Source organism: Gallinula chloropus (genome assembly GCF_964237585.1).
Source record: "Gallinula chloropus genome assembly, chromosome: 9".
Lineage (NCBI taxonomy): Eukaryota > Metazoa > Chordata > Aves > Gruiformes > Rallidae > Gallinula > Gallinula chloropus.
Genome location: NC_140094.1, coordinates 12,192,593 through 12,208,564, shown reverse-complemented (window position 1 = coordinate 12,208,564; position 15,972 = coordinate 12,192,593).

Below are 15,972 nucleotides of genomic sequence, written 5' to 3'. Positions count from 1 at the left end.
GTAGGAGGTTCTTCATGTTAGGTAAAGCATGGTGGGAGCCTTCACCTCCTGAACTGGAATCAAGCCATGGCTATCCTGAGCTTCATGTTGTGTTTCATAGCCCACACCCAAACCTTTGCTGCAGAGCTGGGAGGGAGGTGTGGACCAAAATCCCACCTTTTGCTGCCAAAACACAGCCCACTCACAAGGGACTCTGTTCTGGTTGTTGGCAGGGCTGACTCTACAACAGGCAGTTGAGCTCTTTCTTTCCATTCAGTAAAAAATCTTGTCAATGCACACACAAAGGTGTGAATCCCTGATTTTACACAGCACTTTTGGACATCAAGCTCCCTGATCAGAGGAATTTGCCTGTAATCTAACAGTGCTTTGAGGAGATCCATGCTTTCTATCTGTCCAGGACCTCCACCTGTCTGGCAGCCTGCTGTGCATTGTGTTTACCCAAGCTGCTGCACACACTGCAATCCCAGCCATTTCTGCAGGAAGCAACCACATCCACTGTGTGACATGTTTGTGAGGTGGGGAGCCTTCCAGAAAGCATCAGACATGACGTGTATGCATTGGTCTGGTGTACCTGGGTCATGGCTATAGCAAGTGTCCTCCTCAAGCACCTTGATTCTCTGTGTCCCTCGGTGCATGGATCCCACTGAGGGTGAGTCAGGGCTTTGCCATGAATTTTCTCCTCATCTTCTTCCATGCTGGGAGCTGAGCAGCAGCCAGATTGAGATCTTGTCAAGCTTGCTCTTCTCTTTTACTGCCCTAGAGATCTGGGGTATAACAGTGCTTGGTAAGATGAAGGGAAGTGTGAAGGGCTTCTGTGAACATGTAAATCAATGTGCTGATGTGCCTCAGTATGCTTTTCTTCATTGGGAGATATCAGATTATGGTGGCAGGTTTCTCATTTCTACTGGCAAGCAGGGCCCTTCTGGAGACCCCTTAAGGCATGCTGGTACTCACGATTTGCAGAGGGAGGGATGGCCTCCTCCATCCCACCATCCATTGTGTTTGCCAGATGTTAAGGCATGTGGACTGTTGGATAACTTGAAGACTCTTACACCATCCTTGGTCTTGCTTTTCCCTCTAAGCTAGGATAGCAATCTTCTTTCACCTCCTCACCTGGTCTCCTTTGCTGGATTTATTGTGGTTCTAGGGTACATCAGATGATCCTTGTTAATTCATGCCCAGTCAACACTACTTCTTTAAGCCAACCAGACTGCTTGCTTTAAGAGTTGAGGTTTTTACTGCCAGATACCTGCTCCCTCCTCTGTGTTTCCAGTGGAGTACTGGTGACATCCAGTGTCTAGTTTGGCTTATCACTGGCACATGTGTCCTGTGCTGATATCCCCAGGGGATGCTATAGATCTAAGGACTTGTTTTCCCCCTCAGCTAGTCTGCATTTGAATGAGGAATCATGCACCATGTCGGAGGTGTTTGTGACATCTGTAATACACACATGAAGAAAAGGAACCTTTGAGGCCAGAGCTCCTAGGAAAAGCTGCCTTTAAAAGGAGAGGCAACTGTGTACAAAGAGAAATGAGAACTGAGAAACAAATCACAGCTTCCATTGGAGATAATGAGAATCTCAGATAGTAACACAATGTGCAACTTACCGAGGCCAGAGCGGTCCTGTCTCTCCATTCCCCAGAGAGAGGCTTAGCAGTTTGTAATACTCACAGGGTCACTGCTTCCTCTCCCGCTCTGAAGGCAACGCCATCCCTGCAGCAAAAAGGATGGAAAAAGGCGCAGAAGAAATGCCAAGGGCCAGAGGCACAGGCAGTGCTCTGCTCGCTGCTTGGCTGCTGCCTGGGGCACACGCAGAGGGACTCTGTTTTCACAGGCTGGCAGAGAAGGAGGCGAGTCCCCATAGCCCGGATGCTGAGGGCTCAGCTGGGACTCACACTAGAGAGGGCTTTGCTGAAGCACTGATGGTAGGAGGTCTGGTATGTGCCTGCCCCAAGTACAACAGAAGTACAGCACAGGCTAATGGCAATATTTTCCCTCATCCCTGCTTTCCTCCCTGTTTAGTTAACTGGGGTGGGTACAGGCTGTGACTCTAAGGTTTCTTCCCATGAAGATTCCTGAAGCTGTAGAGTCATTCCCTGAGAAAGTAAGATAGAAGCCCTGGTTGCTTAGGTCATTAAACACAGGACAAAACGCAAGGGAGCAATCTGTCACTGATGGGCTAGGAGAGAGAGCAAATGGACCTTTCCATCCCTAAACACTGTGATTTTCTTCACTCCTCATTTCCTTTATGAGATCTATCCTATGTCCAACCTCGGGGGCAGAACATGCTGCTGCTCTCATTCCCAGCATCCTCTCCCATTTCACGCATCCTATTAGAAATATGTCCTGCATCAGCAGGGCTCAAGAGTCCCAGTTTGGTGTGGGTACAAGAGAAGCCTCTGAAAGTCAGCTTTATACTTGAGTGTTTTAGAGACACCTGTACTGCAAATGGTGGGGCTACACTTTAAAGAAAGAACTTTACACATTAATGAACTTAGGATGGGCTGTATCTCTCCTTGCTTTGCAGAAAACTCGAGACAAAGGCAAGTATTTTGATCCCTGAGGAAGCAAAGGGGCCCCAAGCTGAGATACCAGAACCTCTTGCTGCAGGACTTCTCCTGTAATTTCACTTCCCAGTCAGTCCTCTTGTCCCTGACTTCTGGTGCAACAAGTGCAGAGGAGCAGTATGTTGTTAGCCTGCACACAGCCAGCTGACTCCCAGCAGAATGGTTTCCCCATCATCTAGCTCTTATGACCTTAGTTTATGCTGTTTGTTTTCTTTAATTGAATATTTTATAAATTAACATGATTTCTGCATATTGTTTATCTTTCTCTCTGTGAGCCTTTATGACCAAGATAGCCTGGAGTAGGCTAATTAAAACACTGAACCATGACTGTGTCCCTAGCCAAAGACTACAACGACCATATAATGTATGTGATGCTGATACAGATCTGGGAGCTGGCGAAGCAGAGCACCAGAGGATCTGTCTATGCCCATCAGTCTTACTTAAGAAGCCTTTTCTATTCATTGCTGTTAAGGCCTGTCTCTTCTCTGCCTTAAGTGGATGCTAAGATTAGGAGCCTCTGGGTGAACATCATCCTTCCAGATACTGGTGCTGCCAATGATGCAGTCAGGTACTTCTGCAGACGTTAGTGGAAAGCTCCCAGAATGCAGAGTCAAAGCTGTGCACGGTTACCGCCTGGAAGGACTTTTCCTCTCACTTTATTGGCAAGCACTGCCTGGAGAAGCAGCTGAAGTTGTCTTCCCTGCCCCTTAAGATGGGTAGCTGTAAATGGCATGTTCATGCTTATCTCTCTAACCACAGACAAAGCTGAGCTGTAGCTTTTCTAACCCTAGGTGCATTGAGGAACCGGGGAGAGAGCTGCTGCCGGGGCTGGAGGCGTAGGAGTTAAGTCTCCTCTGTTCAGCTCTGAGGCAGTCTTAAGGGGACTTTTCAGAAGGCTGCCTCCTTCCTTTACAGGCCTTTTTTCACTATTGTTCTTTCAAGATAAAGAACTTGGCTCTGTAAAGGAGTAAGCCAAGCACTGTTTTATTGCTACCAGCTGAATAGTAAAAAGCCAAGCATAACCCATTTGCTGGTGTGCAGCGGTTAAAATCCAGCCCGGTACTTTGCATTCCAAGACATTCTGCCTCATCCTTTTTCCTAGATTCCCTTGCAAGCCGTAAAAATATCTTGCAAACGATGTACGCCCGACCACAAAAGCCCCCGTGTAAATACACTGGTGCTCGATTCCAGAGGGGAAGCAATTGCACAGCAGCAGCTATAGGAATCTTTGTTTAATTTACATGAGGTAATCGCTTTCTGCATCTGTAAGGGCACTCTGATGTTAGCCTCACACTGCAGGCCAGTTACCTGCACACACAAATTCCCATCGTAGCCAACCTGGTGCTAATGCCTTGGGTCTTAACTGAACAAAAGCTTCCTGGGGCATGGTTATGGCCTGTGCTTACAGGTATCTGCAAGTATCTGGCTCCATGATGCATAACCAGACACGGGGTATCAAAACTTGTTTGACAAATTAGTTCTCCTCCTTCCTACCTGGGGTCATCTTTACCTCTGTAACCCATGTTCCTGTGCTGAACCTTGCCATTTTGGCAGCAAGTGCCCTCCTCTGCAGGACAGCAAGGCATGCTCTGTATTTATGCTTGCACTGAGGGGATGGACAAGCTGGGGCCCTGCATGGGACTGGAGGCAGAAGCTCTGCAGGGAAGCAAGTAGGCTCTGCTGGGACAGATGCCCGGAGCCTGATTCCCACAAAGCTATAGGCTCCAAATGAGAGAGGGCAACCAGAGCTGTGATGGATGAATGGTTCCCAATGAATTAGGGCAGTCAGTGGGAGCTGATCTGTTTAAGCTCGTTCCTTCCCCTCCACAGTGTCCTTAAGTTCTCTCCTGAAGACCCTTAACAGAAATTGATGGGTACAAATCCTTTCTCCTATGTTACCCTCTCTTCTCATTTGGCTTAATTTACAGTATAGATTTGACTCCCCTTTCTGTTTTCCTTTTACCAAGAGCAACTATAGGAGAACCCCCTTGTAAGATCAGCAAATCCAGTCCGCTTTCCCTCAACCCTCTCTGTATTGCGGTTTGAGCCCATGAATAAGGAAGTAAATGGTAGAAAGGATAAGATCACCTGACTGTTTTCTGTCATTTTTTTCCATGTGAGGGACTTGAAGCACATTGTGATTTTATAATTCATGTAAAACAAAAAGGAAGAGCTGGAAGTGTGGCTCTGAACAGGAACAACCAGCAGTTTGGCTCCTTGCAGTCTGAACCTAGCAAGATATGTCTCTGATGGTTGTTGTTCTTTCAGGGACTCTGAGAGCCACTGGTACAGGGCTAACAAGGTTAGTTCCATTCTCCGCTTGGCGTGGAGGTAGGAGGATGTCTCCGTGGGGTGTATAGAGATGAGAACTGCTGAACCCTTCAGACCCTATTCTGCACCAAACCTTTGGCCATAGCAGCAGCAAGAAAGGGTTAAAGTTGTTGGTGAGTTCCCAAGCTCTTCAGTGTTCACCACTTCTTTATGCAGACCGGGAAAGTTTTGGCAATCTTGCCATGGTGCTGTCATTAGCATACATTCGTTTCAAATTAATTAAAAGCGAAGATGAGATTCCCAAACTCATTTAACTTCCTAAGCTTTGTTCTCCAGGGATTGATAGTGGAAAAACAGCTGGGGACCCAACGTGTCCTTTAGAAGGGGATGAAATGCAGTTAATCCTGGCTATATCAAAGGGAGCGGAAATGAAAAGTAAATTCCCACTTGAAAAGAGGGGTTTTTTCCCCTGTGCATTTTCCCCACTTTGTTTATCCATACAAGAACTTTCTTGTCCAGAAAGGTTGGAAGGTATTTGTAGCCCTGATTGTTTAAATATTAATCTGTACTTTAAGATTCGTTTGTGTGTGTGTGTGTTGGAAGAGAGAGGCAGGTGGAATGGAAGTCTTACAAATGTGCTTTCTATCCACTGGATACAGCCACTTCAGAGCGTGCAGTGATGTTAGTCAAAGCCAGAGATGTTATATGCTTTGACAGGACTTGTCTTATTACAGGTTTCAGAAGTACTAACCTGCAACAGCCCCACAACACCAGATGGGGTGTGTGGGACCTCAGTTTGCCTAAAATCCATTGATTATTGTTCCTAACCTGGGAAATTTCCCTTTCTGAGTTGAAAGTCTTTGCAGAAATTGTATCTCTGCTGCATAAGGGAGGGCGTTTCATCTGTAAAGAAAAGAAGCAGAGGTCAGGCTGAGAGGGTGGGCTCCAGAGGTGCTGGATCTGTAGAAAGAGGTGTAGGTGCACTCTAGTCTGCAAGTGAAATATGTGAGTTGAGAGTTATGTAAATCTAGAGTAAAGCTCTGCTCTTTCCCTCTCCAAATAACCCTCCACGTAGCTGGTTATTATTTTGAAGCAATTTTGCTCTCTGATGATTCAGTGAGGGAAGCTGCTGAAACAAAACAAAAGTGAATTGCAGAATAGTTAATATTGCAGAACAGGATAGGAGGCACACATCATCTTTAGCTTTTGGGTCTCAAGCCTTGCTCAAGGCAGTTATTAACCCTCATCCAGCCAGGGAAGCGTTGCAGTATCTGCGAACTAGCAGTTCACTTATGCTCTGGTGCTGAATATGGAGGACATGTATTAAACTACTTGCAAACAAGCACCAGTCCAAGGTGGTAAAAATTCATAAGGAGGCTGATGAAAACATTTGAATAATGAATAAATAGGAGAGAGACAATGATTGATGTCAAGGAGGAGCGAGCACGGTTTTTCGCTACCCACTCATCTCCCCTTAATTGGCATTTTCCATCCAGGGAGGATGCGAGGCTGGATCTGTGATTTGGGATGTCCCAGTGGCAGTGGTTTTGGGGGCAAGCAGTTGAACTAAGTCCATCAGAGCAAGAGAGTACTGCTCTGGCAGCACTGGTCTGGTGCCACAGGATGCGATGGAGCTGCACTGAAGCTCTGTATGAGGAAGTTTCTGTAGCACCCGCCCACAGTCTGCTCAGCTCCATCCCCCAGAAACCTCACGCTCTCACAGGTAGCTTTTGTGGGTCTGCAGTTCTTCTAAGTAGACATGAATGATGGAGGGAACGAGAGTTTCCTCAGAGAGCAGCGAGTTAATTAATGGCTCCAAAGCACATTACTATAGCAATGAGCTGATATATTAGAAATCACTTCCAACCAGTGACTGAAGGTTGTATCCATGTGCCACGGACTTTGCATATATTCACACAGTTTTCCCTGTCTTCAGTGAATGTGGTACATCCTTAGCTGAAATTGGAATTCAGACCTTTAAAATGAGTGGGCACAGAAACCACACTGCTGAAGTGTTTGAAATAAACCCTGCAGCTACTGCATGTCTGAGCTGTGCATCTAAATAGGTTCTGGTGAGGCCTCTAGGGCTTTGGAGAAGCCTTTCCAAATAGATATGAGTCATATACCACTTAATCATTTAGATACTGATGAAGATTGTTTGTTTGTGAGTCCTCCTTGTTCTGTAAATTGAGTTGGCTTTTTTTGGGAAAGGCAAGTGTTGGCTTTGCTGTGATATGTGGCTGGTCTGCAGCTGCTTGTTAAAACCAAGCTGCTCTTCCTTGGATCTGCATCAGTGAGAATCACCGGTAAGCATTGCTTCCTGTGATAGAAGTGACTTCCATTTAAGACAAGAAGCCATGAGGTTTAAGGGGAGTCTGATGGGAAAGAAAAGGGATAAATAGAGAGGAAACATGTCCTAATTTTGTCTGGATTTATGCATCTGTTTGAATGAGAGCATAAATTTGCTGATCAGACTCACTACTTCACTAGTTTAACTCCATCATCCTCCTGCTCAGCTGTTGCATTTTACAGAGGGAGTTTGGAATGTTTATGGGCATTGCATCTCCTTTTCTATGTCATTGTGCCCCATTTATAATATTTTCCTTGGAAATAAAGCTATTTCCACAGTGTAGGCTTTTGCTTTTTCCTTCTCTGCTTAACAAACTTTAATTTTACCATCCCGTTGGATCCTGTGGAGAATTGCAGTCCACCTAAAATCTGAGGTGACTTGAAAATGGCATTACTGGGCAGTTGCCTGCCTTTTACCTAGGCAGCTAGAACTTCCAGACAATTTCTTGAGGCCAAAGATATTATGGTGCCTTATATGACTTAATTCAAGTAAAAGTAAACCCCTTTAGCTTTGCAAAAGCTGAAGGTTTGGAAGTATTCCTGAAATGTGAGAAGGAATAGATCAAACACAAACCTAGACTTCTGTGTGCGGTAGGTTGAACTGGGAACATGCTGGAGAAGGGGACGGCAAAAAGCAGTGCCAAAAGGCAGTGGGGTCACCTCAAAAACTGGCAGCTGGTCTCCATCCAGAGGCTTCTCCAGCAGGCAGGACTTCAGGGAAGTAAGAAATTCAGTAACCAAGTTGCAATTAGAAGGAACCCTGCAAACCTGCTTGAGGTTCTAATGGATAGCATGCATCACATGTCTTGGTTTTCATCTCTTCTGACTAAGGTTTGCCATGCTGAGGTTTTCATCTCTTGGGATCAAGCCTATTGTGCTTTTAGACCTTCAGGACCTTCTGTACCTTTTATCTTTGATTTGATTCCATCTCATCTTTCTAGCAGCCTTTGATTTCCCAAGTGAATTAAAGTTCCAAATGTCACATATCTGAGGACTGGCATAGAAGGGTGTTTAAAAGGACTTATTTTGGAGCAGTAGGAACCACATGCATCCAGCATTGAACAGCTCCCAGATGTTGCAGCTTCATTTAATTGCTGAAATCAGAGATGTTGGGAATGGATTTCATCTGAAAGTCTGATCTCCTAAACTAAAAGGCATAGGACAACATTTGCTCATCCCCTGGAGATGCTGCCAGAAGTCTGTCTCTGATTAGCAATGTTAATGGAGTATTAACATAAGCCACGCCAGCAAGGGAAACTGTAGAACACATTATCATCAGGAGAGCCAGCTGTATAAAGGCGTGTAAAGATGATGATAAATGTAGTTTGTGGCTTGGGGAGCCGGCTGCTGAACTGCACCATCCCCTAATCCAGAAGGAGCGGAGCAGGGATGGACACGCCAGCCTGCTGTTCTCTGTGCCATCGTACCAAAGAGGGATGGAGCAGGGAAAGAATAGAACAGATGTTACCTTCATAGTAGCAGGGAGATGAAGGGGACTTCCCAGCTGAGTCAAGACTTTAGCTGTCACAGGCTGAATACGTTTGGCCCAGCTCCATCCTTCAGCTGTTTAGAATCTTGCCTTTTGCAACCTCTGTGGAAGGTTGATCTGGGGTCTAATACTGTGATGGCTCCGATTTCCACTCCAAACATCTCCAGAGATACTTTGTACTATTTGTTCTTGTTCTGTAGGGCTTTTTTTTCCTTGACTCAGGGTCGGTGGATAGTCATGTCTGAGAGTGAGTCTCAGAGATACTGTAAAGCCCTTCACTTCCTTTATTGCCTTGGATTCTTCATAGTCAAATACTGGCCATACAAGTCCTACAAATTCTCACACGCTTTCCCTGTCACGTACCTCGTGGTGTCAATATTGCCAGGTGATGGAAGTTTGTTTCTCTGAGCTTGTGCTTGAAATCCAGAGCCTGTAAGTGGGCAAACTCAGTACATCAGCTCCTTCATTTATAAATGGTGGGGCTTTCTTCTCTGCCGTTTGAAGAGAGTAGTGAGCTCTAGATCAGTAATATACAAAGCTCTGGATCAAAATGCTTGTGCTTTAATGTGACAGGACCAACAGACACTTTGCAAGACAGTGCTAAATCCTACTGACACGAGCTTGTTTGCATAGTTTCCTGATGGAGCTGTGGCTTTCACCCATTGACCTTTGTGACATTTTCCTGGGTTCCCTCCTGCAGAAGCACTTCAGCAGTAAGTGCCATACTCTGCTGAACAAACTTGGCATCTCATCAAGCTGACTTATTTGGTATGTATTTACACTTGTAGACTTTAGTACTCTCCTGGCAATTGAGCTTCCTTCCTGCCTACATAAATATGATTTCATTATTAGCTTTGTTTAGTTGTTGTTCTGCATCTGCGTGCTTTCCTTTCCAAAGCTGCCAAAGAGAATTGCAGGTGTCGATCTCAATTTGTGCCCAAAGCATGCTGAACTCTCTACCCCACCTGCCAACTCTGATAATGAGCAGCATTCTTGACCTCTTACCTAAAAAAACCCATTCAAACTCACCCTAATAAGTTTTCACATTGAGGAGGCCACACCTTCTGTTAGAGCTACAGCCTGTGCTTTTGGTTGGTTGTACTTAGAAAAAAGTATTTAGTTTCTCTTTCAGGTAACTTTCTGCCCTTTCCCTCTTGTACCTAGACCTCTAATGTCTGGCTTAGGTTGTGTATTGATAAACAAGTTGACTTTGCACAAAGAGTCCCAAAGTATGTGGGATTCATCTTGCTTAACTTCTTGTGAAGTGCAGGGGAAGGTGCTATGAGCATGGTATGGACATCCCACTATAAATGCAGTATATTTGAGCAGATGAAAGATCTCGTGCAGTTCCTCATAACAGGGTAACTTTCTCTTGGGGTAACTGAAGAGCCAGGGGTTGGATGTCCACTTTCTTTTGCGCTCCAGGCACTGCTTTGGCTGCCTGTGGTACAGGCATTGCCAAGGTCTGACAGCAGCTGGCTTTGGCACTTCAACAGAGAGACAGATGAGCTGCAAACATGCAACTTTCCACGATTGTGGGATAAACCAGCTGCTGTGCCTTTAGAAAGGAAGGAGGTCATTTCTGCACTTCTGGGTGACTCCTGTTTGTTGGAAACAGGGATGGAGGGTAGTATTCACAAAGTGTTCAGTCTTCCATGGGCAAAACTGCTGCAGGTGATTGTCACTTTGGACTCTTCTAGATTTCCTTGCAAGGTTTTGCATTTACCTGCAGAGGAAAAACTTTTCTGTGCATTTCTTGGAGTTAATTTCTACTTCAAGTCTTAGAATTAAGTTTAAATCAAAGCATTTCTGCTAGGAAAAAAACCTCCACAAATCTCACTTTACTAGGCTGGGACCTGGGTCTGTAGTGGATGGAGAAGCTGCTGGAATAAGGCTAGACTGTTTTTTCTCCTGGGTAGGGGGGCAACAGGAAAGGTTTCATGAGATGGAAGAGAGATGAAGAAAGAAAGTGAAACCAAGCAGGCAATTTGCTAGCTGCAATCTTTGATCTGTAGCTGTCTGCAAACAGAATTGCAGTTCTGTGATTAGATGTACATGCTCATTATGTGTTGTACTCTCCAAGCAGGCATTGTACATACAGCACAATGTATTCTGCTTCTTTCTGCCCAAATATCTTTTTTCATCTATATTGCATTAAGACCTTGAGGCCTATCATTGGGGAGAGAAAAAAAAATACAATTTTCTTATTGTACAATGCATTTCATTCCCAGCTGCTGTATTAAATTTATTCCTATTTGAAGTGGTGTCTGCAAGTATAAATCATTTAAGTTTATATGTTTTTGTTGCTGTGGCAACTGTTTGACTAATTGAATTCCAAAGTGTCTCTCTCTATTTCAAAGCCATGATAAAGGGCACACATATTCTTAGCAGCAGGAGTCTGAAATGAGGGGGGGGCAGGTATGGCAGCCCTGTCAAAATGACATGCCCTCAATCTCCCGTGCACAGGCTTAGCAGTGGCACCTTTGGCAATTGGTGGGGAGGAGAGCAAGGGCTGTGGAGGAGTCACAGCTACCTGTAAGCTCTCCCTGTGAGTAACCATACTCAGAAATGTTGTTCAAGCCCTTAGCAGGATGGAAAAGGCATGGAAAGCCTGTGACTAAGGCATTGGGAAGGTCGTGTTTTACCTTTCTCTCTCTTTTCCCCATCATTCATCAGTTCTCAGCGGACCTGAAGTGCTAGAGCATTTCATGGGTATAAACAAGCCCAAACTATAACAAGCCCCATCTTCTTTCCATGGGGACTTTGTATGAGCTCTTGGGGTTTGTCTATTAGCTGGGACCATGCATATATTCCTAAGGGATTTCTTTCCTTGCCAGCTTTTATCAGGAAAAGGCTCCTCAGAGCTATGGCAGGGTGCTAGGGAATAGTGGGGTGTCCCGCATCTCTCCTGGGGGACTTGCAGGGACAATTTCTACCCTGCTCTGTAACACTTTTTTCCAGCTGCAACGTTAGATGTAGATATCCTCCTAGACTGAGCCAGGAGGACAGAAACATTAAAACTTAACTCTTTGCAAGGGAATTTACCTCAGGAAGATGGAAGGAGGGATTCCTTTGCAGGCAGAACTTTCCAGGCAGGAACCAGCCTGCCTGTGCTATTCCCAGCTTGTTCTGGCCACTTCTGTTAGCCTGGAGAGAGCTCCTTTTTGTGTTAATTATGTAGGTGTTTATTATGGCCACAAAATGTTAATAGACAGCCTAATGGAAATCATGCTGGCTAATGAGAAACCCCTGAATACCTGCTGCTTTTCTCTGGGAATAACAGAAGCCACAAGTCGACAGGAAATAATTTCCCCTGCTCCTGCCCTATGCTTTTACCTTGCGATTACATCGTGCTGTTAACCTTTAGTCTGGCTCTCTGCAACCTGGGGGAAGGCCAGGACCTCTCCCTTCCCATCACCCTGAGGGGATGTGGGGGTCTGCTTGCCTTCCCTGCTCTCTAAAGGGTAATCTGTGAAGGGTTTTATGGAGCTTGAAAAGGTTACTGTGTGTGCTCGAGCCGAGTCAGGGTGGCTGTGGCAGAAATTGGGTACAGGGAGCCCAGAGCAGATCCAGTCCTTCCTTCGCCCGCCTTCCCTCAAGGGATGCTGTCCGCTCTGAGACGTGTGTCTGGAGATTGACAGCTCTGTTGTCGACAGCTCCTGCTGCTGTTTGTTTTGGTGTGTTTTTATTCCCAGCTCATTAGATGCTTTGCCAGCCGCTGTGTGCTGGTGTGATCACCTTGGGTAGGCAAAGAGAAATTGCAACAGGTGCTGGGAGGAGGCAGAACAAGGGGACTCCTAGGGAAGCTGGTGAAATTGTGAGGGTGTTGGGGCTTTTTATATATTATTTTTATTGCATTTGTAATGAATTTCCAAAGGTCTCTATCACATAAATGTCTTAAGTCAGTAATAAAAGGGAACCTTGTCCCTCAGGCTGCTTGGCCAGAGATACGTTGCTAAAATGCAAATCAGCAACTTCTGGTTTATTATTTGGATGTAGAGAAGGGAAAAGGAGCTGTGCTTGGTGAGGGGTAAGGGTCCAGTCTGGCACTGGGGCTGAGAAAGTGGCAGAGTGAACAGCTAGAGCAGCATTTATGTGGAGAAGAGAAGGTTCCTGTTGAACAGGAGCACAGTAGGCAGAAGAGTGGTGGGTTGTAGTAGTAGGATAGCAGTATGTGCACTGGGTTGGGAGGGGTGTCATGCTGTTGGTGAGAAGGTGAGGAGGGTGTGCTGAATTGGGGGTGGGATGTTCAGAATTCTTGGGGAAAGGGTGGGTTTGGCTATGACCAAGGGATTCTGGTGTGTGTACCTGACATAGGAGTCCAAACACCTCGGATTTCCACAGGAGAGAGAAGGTCTCCCTTAAAAAAACCAGCCAAACAGGAAAAAGCAAGAACCAACCAAAGCAAAGCAAAAAGAAAAAGAAAAAAGAAAAAAGCCCCAACTCAGGAGGTAAAATCCATTGGAGATACTTGGAAAGCTGCATAGCTGAAGCTGTGAATTAAATAAGAGACTTTGATCACCGGGCAATATGGGAACTCCCAGCTGGGACCAAGTTTCACAAATTTTCCCCTGTGGGCAAAAATTTTATGCTTCTGTCTTTGCCTGCCAAAAATAATAATTAAAAAATAAGAAAAAGAAGTGGTCTTACTGCTGCAGAAAGAGCCAAACATTTCCCTCGTGGGCTGTCTTAGTGAACAGTTGTGAAAACACCAGATTTCGTTGTAAAGGTGGGATTTCTCAATGGTGAGGAGCTGCAAATGAGGCATGTTGCAGGGTCCATATGGAGTTTCTGGTAGGAACTCAACACCAGGCTCTTGGAAGCATTTCAGAAGAGGCTTTTGGGAAACAGCAGAAAAGCAGTTCAAAAGGTTGGCTCTCAGTAATACATAATGCTGTAAAAATAGCATCTGAGCATCTTCGGTTACCTGGGCACTGGTACCCAGATCCTGTCGAGTGATTTCTCTGGCATCCGTTCTCCCTGCCTTGACTTTAACGGGTTGTGCAGATTATTTTATGATCAATAAATATCCAGGCAGACACTGTGAAATTCCAATCAGAAAAATTTACAACATTAAGGCAGATATTGTATAGAAGGATATAAATAAATAGAAATTGTCAGTCAAATTCCTGGCAGCTAGAGTCTGGTGTCAGTTGCAGTAAATTAAGTGTTACTTCACAAATCACCTTTATGGTTTTGCCAAGTAAGTGTATCTGTGCAAAGGCTTCCTTTCAGCTTGCAATGGTAAATATCCTCTGGTCCCTGGGAATGCAGCATGGAGCCAATGTCAAGAGTCAAGGGGAAGCAAGTGACAGCAGTGGATTTTGCTATAATCCTGAGTCTTGCTCTCAGCCCCAAGATTTACTTGAAGGAGTTGAGTTTAGATGCTGAGCAATCCAGGCAACAGCAGACCAACAACATGACAGGGAGGTGATGGGCAAGGAGAGTTTTCTGCACTGTGGGAGGGTTGCTTGATGTAATGGATGGAGACCCAGTGACAAAAGGGGAGGAGCAGCATGGACTCCTGTCATCTGTACCAGGATGAAGTAACCTATGGTTGGTGTAGGCTGTACCTGGGCATAGGTAGGAAGAATGAATCAGATCAATAGTGAGACTTCCATTTACTGCAGTTTTTACACCCACATCACATTTCATTAACAACCATTATACTTGCTGGCCTGACCAGCAATGCACAAGTCCTAAAGCTTTGTCTGGAGGTTCCCCCACTGCTGGGATAGCTGGAAGCTGCGTTCATTTTCAGCATAGACATTTTATGAACTAAAGCTGAATGTTTAGCACGGCACAAAAAGGAGAGAAGGACCTGCTAGTGGTAGTTTTGTACTTTATTTGAGAAGAGAGAGCTACATAAACTATGTCAGGAGGGTACAGGTCTACACACAGTTTCATCAATCAATAAATGGAGTTGTTAACATAACACTGAGGATATGATACTTTGAAGAAGACATAGACACATGACCAAGGAATATTTACAGCTCTAACATACAATATATTTATATTTGAGAGAGAGAGATTCGTGTGCATCTGTGCACACAGATACTACTGTGTACACGTGGTGCACGCACACGCACATGTAAATAGGTATAAAAGGCTTTAAAAAAAACCTTACGTAATTCAAGAAATGAGTCTGCCTTTCATTTGCAGCAACTGACTATTTTCAAGGTGGGAATGGTTCCAGTTTGTGGTGGTCTGGAGTGGAGGTTTCAGTTTGAAATCTCTGTTCTCCAACGGTCGTTGGCTGATCATGAAGCAGGTTTCTGGTGTGTGGTACGCTGTGGTGGGGTTGGTGATGGAGGGGTGTGTGAGGTGAATGAAAGGGAGGGCAGTGGAGTTATGGGGAAGAGGGGATGCACAGCCTCTGGGGCTGGGGCAGTAACACGGAGATGAAAAAAATGACCTTTGGTGATGCCATTAAATCATCCTTTATACTAAACATAAATTATCGACACAGTTTTAAAAAAATAATTTTCTGTTTCATTTCAAGGCTGGGGAGAGAGGAAGGGACAAAGCAGGGCAGGAAGGAAGGGAAGGTCTGGGGAGGGAAAATACCTCAGCACTTTAAAAGGTCCCTTGACCTCACTGCAAATCCTTAATTTAAAGAGTCATCTTGTAAGTTTGACTAGCACTGTATCAGTCGTCCCCTTCCAGGGTAGCAGCGTGCTCGATGCACATGATATGGCAGGTAAGGGAGAAGCAGGGACCCTACCTTGGCCAATACTCAGAGCAGGGTTCCTCATCCTCTGACTTGAAGCCAGTGGAGGTGGGATGGACAGGCAGAGATCATGACCACCCTCCTCTCGCCAAATTTTCCCTTGAGGGGTAACCTGGGTTGTTCCCAGCAGGGGAAAATGGTGAGTTTTGATTTGGAGAAGGGGAGACTGCAGAATGGGAAAAAGTTGAAAACCGGCAATTCAGTTGCAAAATGGCAAATAGGATTCAAAAGAGGCAAAAGAAGATCTGAACTAAGCAAATGTGTAGGTTAGTGCATGGGGTAAAAAAAAAAAAAATCTGCTAAAAAAAAATCAATTCAGCAAACATCACCAGAGGATTTGTTTTCTGCTCATGCAGACTTTCAGTGACATTAACTCAGATTAAAATAAGATGGTTCAAATAATAGTAACAACAAAAATGCTGTCAAAATATCTTTCCTCTGAGATGTAGCTCCATCCTCCTCTCAGTACCAGCTTGCCTGCCAGAGTGAGCTGTGGACCAGTACCTTCTGGGTGCCAAGCCTGCCTGCGTGGTCAAAGGGCAGTTCAGCTGGGAGTAGAACTAGCT